Here is a 9,571-nt window from a genome sequence, read left to right as displayed (position 1 = left end):
AAAGAAAGAAAGAAAGAAAGAAAGAAAGAAAGAAAGAAAGAAAGAAAAGAAAGAAAGAAAAGAAAGAAAGAAAAGAAAGAAAGAGAAAGAAAGAAAGAAAAAGAAAGAATTACTCTTGTGGAAATAAACCCCAAATTAAGCAACATGTTTATCAGAATGTTATTTGTCATTGCAAAACAACTCTTTGGAAACGGAATAATGGTTAAATAAACGATGTCAAACTTCTACTAAACTGGAAGCTCCCGGACACTGGGTACTAGCCTGTTCTTGCCCCCACTTCATCTCCATCAACTTCCTGTGCTTGGCACAGAGAAAATACCCCACAGATAGTTGTTGAATTAATTAATATGGTGAAATGTTATATATAAGAGTATTTATAAAGGGTTTCATGACACAGGAAGTGGCAATAAGTTTAAAAATCAGGATAAAACTTGTATATACAGTTTGATTTCAACTATGTAAAACAAGGTTACTTTTTATGGGAGATAATGAATTCCCTTATTGTTTAAGCCAGGCTGAACTGTGGCTTTTTATTACACCTGAAAGCATCCCAACTGATCTTTGCACCCACACAAAAACTTCACTCATAAGGAGTTCCTCGTGCTTTCCCAGAGCTTGTTAAAGACAGACACAGAGGGCGCCTGGGTGGTTCAGTTGGTTAAGCGACTGCCTTCGGCTCAGGTCATGATCCTGGAGTCACTGGATCGAGTCCGCATCGGGCTCCCTGCTCGGCAGGGAGTCGGCTTCTCCCTCTGACCCTCCCCTCCTCTCATGTGCTCTCTCTCTCATTCTCTCTCTCTCAAATAAATAAATAAAATCTTTAAAAAAAATAAAGACAGACGCAGAAAGTAAAAAAAGTAATGGTACAATTAATAAAAGTTACCTGACAGCAAGGAAGAAAACAGGAAAATTATTTAAACAAAACACAAAAAAGCCATTGTGGTACCATAAAAACACAGCCGGCTGGAGCATTTAGTGGAGGATCAGAGAGTTTTACAGGCTTCATAATTTTTTAAGCTATTCTTATAATGATATTTGTAATAATGATCCTGAGTCACCAATAATGATGCCCCATTTTGGCAATGTATTCTGTTTGGGAGGATGGTGCATTATATAACACAGTTTGGAAGGATTTTCATTAAAATGTTTAAAACATTTAAAAGCTCCGGGATTTACGGGGGTATACTGAAATGAAATTCTTCTGGAAAACTCACTTAGATAGAACTCTTCATTTTCCCAATGTTGTTAAAGGGAGATGAAAAGTTGTTTTATTTGACCATCTAAAAATTATTGTATTTATGTTGCAAATTGGGTTTTCCTAAAATCTGGAGTACCTAACGATCACTTGGGATGGGATGGAGGGCTTGTTAAAAATGTAGTTTCCTCTGCCCTTCCTCCAAAGATTCTAATTTAGTCGGTCTGGAATGGGGCTTAAATAGTGGCATTTTTAACAGACACCCCAGATGATTTGATCCAGACATTCCGAAACAGTGGAATCAAGCTATAAGGACTTAATTTAGGAATTGCTGGAGAGTTCTTTGTTTTACCAAACCTCCAGCTCAGACCATATCAATGCTTGTTACTCTGCCCAAAAAGAGGTAAATTATTTCGGGGCACCTGGGTGGCTCAGTCAGTTAAGTGTCTGCCTTTGGCTCGGGTCATGATACCAGGGTCCTGGGATCGAGCCCCACGTGGGGCTCCCTGCTCGGTGGGGAGCCTGCTTCTCCCTCTCCCTCTGCCTTCTGCTCCCCCTGCTTGTGCTCTCTCTTTCTGTGTTAAGTAAATAAATAAAATCTTTTTAAAAAAAAAGGTAGATAGCCTCACTTCTTAAATTAAAAGAGAGTACTAACCTACCTAAAATAACCTGCTGCATTTTCAAGGGATTTGTGGACCATGCCTACCCTGACTTTAGCGAATTTTTTATGATTCCATTTTTAACTTTAAAGAATTCCTGCTCTGCTATTACTAATATTTAAAGTTTGGCTTAACAATAGGCCTTATCACAGATTTCATATTTAATGTTAATAACAATGTAATCTATGTTATTAATGGTCTCTGGTGTCAGTACAACACTTTTTCTTTTTCTTTTTCTTTTTTTTTTTTTTTGATACCTTGGTGGAGGGTGGATTATGCGTAAGACACTGGGAAAAACATATAATGAGTTTAGGGGAGTTTCAACCAAATGTATGGCATGACTAAAACATTTGGGGAGACATAAATTTACTTCAACATGGCATTGATTTTTTTTTAAATAAGCATGAAGCTTTAAAAAGTGTCACGATACCACTTACATGATGAATATAAAATAGTCAAACTCTTAGAAGCAGAGAGGAGAGTAGAATGGTGGTTGCCAGGGGCTGGGGAGGGGGAAGCAGGGAGGTGTTAGTCAAAGGATATGAAGTTTCAGTTATACAAGATGAGTAAGTCCTAGAGATCTGCACAGCACAGCAGCTGTGGTTAATAATACTGTACTATACACTTAAAGATTTGCTGAGAAGGTAGACCTTATGTTAAGCATTTTTATCATATCATCATCATCATCATCATCATAAAAGGGCAGGAGCAAACTTTTGGAGGTGATGGATAAGTTTACAGGATAGATGATGGTGATGTTTTCATGGGTATATACTTATTTCCAAGCCCATAAAGGTATATTATGTACAGTTATTTGTATGGCAAAACATTTTTAAAAATGAAAAGGGTTATGTAAATCCTTTCCAAAAATGTTTTTAAGTATAGGAATTATTTTATCACTCAGTGATTTCTATTATATCATGTTTCTGCCAGTGGCAAGCAATATTTTTCCTGCTTCTTCTCATCCCCTTTTTCCTCTTTATGACAAGTCTGTGATTGAAATGAACATTTAGATACCCAGATATGGGGTCTACCTTCATTTTCTGCCCCCTCAGGCTTGGGTATCCCTAGAAAATAGGTTTACTCTCTGTAAGAATCTGCTTTTTCTGGTACCTGTAAATTCTGTCTTGTTTTTCCTGCACCACTTATTCATTTCCTGAGAGTCTCCAACATACTATGCTAGACATAAAAATATGCAGATAAATAAATATACCCTATCTTTGATTTGCTCACAGCCTAGTGGAAGGAAAACAGACATATAAGCGAATAATTACAGAACAGCATAATAAATACTGTAAAAACAGGCTGTTGGGTCGCAGGAGAAAGAGTGACTAATTCTGCCTGGCCAATTACAAAAAGGCTTCTTGGAGGAGGTAATATATGACCTGGGTTTTGAACAGGTATAAAACACGTAGTTCAGGCAGGCATGGGGAGAGGGGAGGGCCTGGAATGTTTGGTAGAACAGATGGAATTTGGGGACCAATTGGATATGGGAAATTGAGGGAAGGGAGAGAATTGAAACTGTTTCCAAAATTTTGTTCATTCATTCAATTTAGCACCTACTCTGTGACAAGAGAGTGACTAGATGAAATTTCATGAGGTGAGAAGGAAAGCAGAAGGGGAGAAGCTGATTTGGGGGATGAGTTCAGAGGTGAACATGTTGACTGCCGGTCTCCTGCAAAGCCTCCAGCTCCACTGGCCTGTCGTGCCCTCAGAAACATGGCTGGTGAGAGGAGGGGCAGGTCCGGGCTGCAGACGAGGGGCAGGAACCACCAGCGAAGGAGGGCCTGGACATGCCCAGACACACAACTTGTGGAGCCTGATGAAAAAGAAAAATGTGGGTCCCTTGTTCAAACAGCAGGAAAAGAGTGCCGTTAAAGTCATGGAATGTACTGAAGGCTCTAGAATACAAGAGTATTTTCCTTCCTTCTACAGTCTCTCAGCACGTCATGGAGGTTTTTATTTGCTGTTTAATGTTGTTCTAAATCAATAAAAATTTAAAATTATTGGCATGAATTTTACCATGAATCTTTATAGTGTCCCATGCCAGTTCTCAATGTAAACACCAGAACATTTAACTTGGAATCACTAAAATTACACAACATAATTTCTTGGCATGACCCTGGAAGGTGACTCAAGCTAGTCAGAAGAAATGAACCACAAGCTAGACTCAGGGAAATTAGAAGGAGGAAGAAGAGGTTCCCCCCTGCCCCGGGGCACAGTTTTGGGCCCAAAGGATTTGGAGATACTTACAGGGCGAACTCAGTGCCTTGCAAGTGCCAGGGGATCCGGCCTGGGACTGGCAAACCCTCCTGCAGGTGGACCGGACAACTGCCATGTTCCCCTCCCACCAGCGCCCAGGCCAATGTGCCGCACCCCAGCAGGGGGCCAGGAAGTCAAATCAGGCATCTTCCCTTTATACAGGCTAGCTGTCCCAACCCACTGCAGATGGGCAACCCCAAGGGTATCGCAACCTCTGTGCCAAGATGTGCTAGGTATTTGGATCAAGGGTGGTGAGGGGCTGGCCTTGGCCAACTCGCACACTGAATGATCAGTGCTGCTGACAACCAGCTGGGGGGCGCGGGTAGGGGCGACAGCCACCACTGCTGGGCCTTGCCCCGAGATGCCACTGGTTGTGACTTCAACTCTCCTCGCACCTGCGCTCAGATCCCTGCCAGGTGAAGAGCAGCCATTTGGGCAGGGGTAGGGGAGGCATGGGGGGATGGGAGCAGGCGGGACCCAGGGGTGCAAAGATCGAAGGGAAGGAGACCAAGAACCCTTCCCAGGGAGGCAGGGGGAGGAGAGATTGCACAGAACTGAGATGCCAAGGCTCTGGGACATGTTCCTTTGTCCCATCAGACTTCACCCACAAGACACACACTCAAAGATATTTTAAGAACTTCAAGACAGCAGCTGCACGGCATTAAAACCCAAGCATGGAGGCTTTCTGAGTGTGGGCTCCTGTGCAGCCACATTGGTTGCAAACCCATGGAGCCAGCTCTAGGCTCACGACATCACCCAAGAGGCTGAGAAAATAGAAGAGGGCCAAGCAGGAAGACTAGGGAGCCCCAACATGAGAGAGGAGGGTGGGGAGGGAGCCAATGCAAGGCAGAGGTGAACAGGCAGAAGAGAGAGAGAGAGGTAGGCCCAGAAGGTGACAGAACTACAGGATCCTCTGCTAGGAGGCAGGTCTGCAGAGATATTTCCTGGTCCCACAAGCATCTCAAAAATCTGAGCCAATGTCTAAAAATTGGAAACATTCTCACAAAAACCAAGCTTAAAAAAAACAAAAATCAAGAGATTTTAACAGTGCTGGGTCTACAGGACTCCGTGGCCAAAATGGAGCCAGAGACGAGCAGCTGCTGGTCCCCTAGAAAGGGCACGTGCCCCCCCGTGTGACGAATCTTCACGGGCAGCTGTACCGGACCCAGTTTTGCCCATCACTGTAGGCACGTGGGTCAAGAAACCCGGGCCTGCACTGCTGTGACCAACGCTGCAGAAAGGTCAAGGAAGAGGGGCCTAAAAATAGGTTAGTGGATTTGGCAAGTAGGAAAACACGGGTAACATCTGAATCGGAGCAGTCTGAATGGAGCGATGGAATAGAAACCAGATGGCAGTGGGCTGGGACGTGAATGGGAGGTGATGAAGTGCAGCCGGCAAGGGGAGAGGCTCATTTTTCTCAGATTTATTTTGTCCTAAAGGAGGGTGATGGAGAAGCAGTTCGAACCCACCTCACCATCCGTGTTCCACCCGCATCCTCCTGCCCACATGCTTTATGACTAAAGAAAGAAGTAAAGCAACATGACTTGAAGGAAGATCTCTGTTTAAAATTTTACATTCTAGAAAAAAAAAAAAAAAAACAGCCAGTTCAAGACCAGCAGTGGAAATTAACTGGGATTTTAGTGTCCCCTGTTAGCACGTCACACTCAAAGATCCCAATCATGAGTATTTATTGCTGTCGGCCTTGGTGGCTAGGAAAAATAAAACTCGGCTATTTCAGACTAATTCAGAGGGAGTTGTTTGTTTTATTTTATTTTATTTTTTAAAGATTTTATTTATTTATTTGAGAGAGTGAGAGAGAAAGAGAGCACAAGTAGGGGGAGTGGAAGATGGAGAGGGAGGAGAAGCCGGCTTCCCGCGGAGCAGGGAGCCCGATGTGGGGCTCAATCCCAGGACCCTGAGATCGCGACCTGAGCTGAAGGCAGCCGCTTAACCGACTGAGCCACCCAGGCGCCCCTTTTTTGTTTTATTTTTTAAGATACCTTACAACATTCTATCTTAGGGCAACGTAATTTTTTACAGCAAGTTTCAGGAAAAACCCGTTATGTTTGTATGGCAGAACAACACAGAATTACACATTTAGGCGCTCCTTTAGAAATCGAGAAAACTATTTGACAGCCCTATATATATTTTTTTTAAATAACAAGTAAACTATTCAGATCCTAAGCTGTTGTGTAAAATAAGCAACATTCCTCTTTTCAATTGTTGAATAAACTAATCTTAAAATAAATGGTGACACCTGTTTCCACCTGCTGCACCGTTGTTTGGATGTTTTAGAGGCTTGTTTGTTCACACAGAATGTAATTGAGAAGGCTGATATTTTATCATGGACATAGTTAGGTTTGGGTTTAGCAGGCTCTGCATTTTATGAAAGGTCTAACTTGGTCAAATATGCCCTATCCCCAAAGTGGGACTTACCAGAATTTTGACAGCTGAGCACCCCTTGCTTGGTGCTACGAGAGATGCTCTGTTCTGATTTGTTAACGGATTTCCGTGAGGTGATTTAGGTCAAGGTTTGGAACCCTAGCAAAGTACTCAGATTTTCACCGTGGCTTCCGCTAGCCCGTCAAAGCACAGGAAGCCTGCCGGCTCCCTCCGGGGCCTGCTCTTTGCCAACGACATACAGCGTGGTCTGCAGAGTTCACCGGGGTCTTGTGAAAGATGCAGCTTTCCCAACACTTCATCCTGGGAGTTGATGTGATCTGGTGACTTTGAGTGGAGGTCAAGTACATGAGACAGGCTACACTTATTTAAAAAAAAAAAAGGGGGGGGGAGATTGTATAATTCTTTTCTGCTTGTTTTTAGTGAAGTTATGGAAGGCAACTAGCCTTGATTTAATACATTGCTGACATCATTAAGAAAAACCCTTAGCCTAACTCTAAATCCCCTTCATCTACAACTTTAAGCATCACTCTGACGCTGATCAATAACTTCAGTCTGCACACGAAGCTGCTACTCTCTACACCAAGTGCAGACTTGCAGGTCAGGGACCTCGCTTTGTACACACGACCCCAACACCTGGTCCGTCCTAGACTCGGATGAAGACAGGATGGGGAGCTCACAGGCGCATCGTTGGGGGTGTGGGGAGGGAAGGGTTCTGTGGTAGGCCCAGGAAATGGATGCCAGCAGAGCCAAGAGGATGGAAAAATAGGTCATTCTCACTTTCTTACTTCCTCATTCTTCAACTGCTCTTTAGCCATTAGAAACCTAGATTCTGTCCCCACTGCATCATTGAAACTGATGTCTGCAAACCCCATGGAATTGTCTTCAACATTTCTTCTCCTTAACACCTTGCAGGAGGTGGCTGTAGAGGCAAGTCCCGTTTTTCATGAAGTCTTCTCTTCCCTGAACCTCCGGTGCTCAGAACTGTCTTGGTCGCCCTGCTACTTCTTTACCTCCTCTCTCGCACCTCCAGCACTTCGTCCCCCTACCCACCTGCCCACAGGCATCCTGTGGGCCTGGCTTCCCTTGCTCTCGCCCTTAATGATCTCATCCAGTATTATGTTTCTGGTTCTCTCTTCTCTGCAGATGACTACCCAATCATGTTATATAAACCCAGCTTCTTTGCCAAGTTGTAGACCAATGCCAATGAGCAGTGTAGTGGAAAGAGCTAGAAAATTGGAATTAAACTCAAACAAGATGACAAGTGAAGAGTCATAGTGCTCCAGAGGCCGATTCTTTTCTGCCTCCCACAGCTTCCAAGTCACTTTACTTCTGTCTCCCCGACTTCTCCTACTGCCCCCCACCTTTCTCTCAGTGAAACAGGGGGAGAATTGTGGTGCAACCTTTGATTTCTCCTCTCTCACTCACCTCACCCCCACAGCCTCTAAATCCTATATTTCTGGGAGGGTTTGGATCCTTCTCCTCCTTCCAACTCATCACACTCGCCACTAAACAGAACAGTCTTCTCATGCACAGCTCCAGTCACAGCACCTGGCTGCAGGCCTCAGTGAATCTCCTCTGTTAACCAAAACCAGGACAGACTCTTCTACCCAGTATTTGAGCTCCTCCTCGACATACACCTGCTGTGCCTCCTGGCTTCTCTTCTCACCCCTGTCCTGTTCGATCACCATGCCCCAGCCAGATTGACGATTTCTCCAAATACCCCCGCAAAATCTCTCACCTCAGGGCTTCTGCTCATGGCAGTTCTCCCCAACAGAATGCCTTTCTGTCTTTAGCCCTTATCCTGACTTTAAGGCAATATTGATCTGCGTTTGGACAGGAGAATAGAAACCACTCTAGGGAGGCACCTGGGCGGCTCAGTCAATTAAGCATCTGACTTCGGCTCCCGCCGTGACCTCAGGGTCCTGGGATCAAGCCCCATGTCACACTATGTGCTCAGCGAGGAGTCTGCTCGTCTCCCTCTCCCTCTGCCCCTCCCCTCACTCCTGCTCTCTCTGTCTCTCTCTCAAATAAATGGATAAAAGCTTAAAAAGAAAGAAAGAAAGAAAGAAAGAAACAAACAAACCACTCTATGCGTTTCAAACACAAGGAATTCCATACAGAGAATCGATTTCAAAGATGCTGGAAGGGTTGGAAGAGCAAAAGGGAGGAGGAAGGGGGCTGAAGGAGCATAAAAGGAGCCACAGCTAAGCACCCTGGGGCTAACACCCCTCAATCCACACCTGCTGCTTGTGCCGCTTGTCGGTTCTGGATGTGCCAGAAGTTTGCTGCCTGGACCAGGCTTCGGCAGCTGAAGTGGGGCTGCTCGGCTGGGGCCGTGTCTGAGGGAATCAGTCCCCCCTCCGCTGCCGCGAGTCCAGCAACCACCTCACTCCCAGAGCCGGAGCAGGACTCCTCGGCTGCCTGCGGATTTCCCGCTGCGCCCAGATGGCGGGAGAGTCTGGGAAATGTCATTTTCAGACACCTGGCCCTGCCTCTCCCAAGCACAATACAGAAGGGCAGGTGGGACTGCGAGTCAACAGGTGAGTACCCGGAAGAGGGCCCAGTTCCGACGCCAAGTGTTTCCCAAAGTATTTCTTGACTTTTCTCTTTTCACTTCTTCCCATCTGCCCTCCCCACCACCCCCAGCTATAAGAAACTTCTCCGTCTTTGAAGTTTCATCTGAGAGACACACAATGAGACCTGCGATTACGACGTAGTTTGCTAAGCACCGAGACGAAGGGGTACAAGAGTCGGAGCCCACAAGAACGGTGTTTAAGCCAATCCGGGAGGGCCAGGAAGTGGTTCCAGAGGAAGCCAGAGTCGGAAGCCAAAGAGGTAGGGGTCAGGGAGAAATGGTCTTGCTAGAAAAGCATGTACAAAGGCCCGGTGGTGAGACAGGGCAGGTCACGTGGAAGCACCAGGATGCGTGCAGAGCAGTCAGCGCACAGATTTTGAAGTGGAGATCGGGAAAGAGGACGGTGGGGAGAGTCGGGGCTCAGGGAGACAATAGGGGTCACATCCTGCAAGGCCTGTAAAGCCACTTCAAAGACTT

Source organism: Callorhinus ursinus, unplaced genomic scaffold (assembly GCF_003265705.2).
Source record: "Callorhinus ursinus isolate GAN/ISIS: 27379988/994484 unplaced genomic scaffold, GSC_fseal_2.0 scaffold4, whole genome shotgun sequence".
Lineage (NCBI taxonomy): Eukaryota > Metazoa > Chordata > Mammalia > Carnivora > Otariidae > Callorhinus > Callorhinus ursinus.
Note: the sequence above shows the minus strand (reverse complement) of the source record.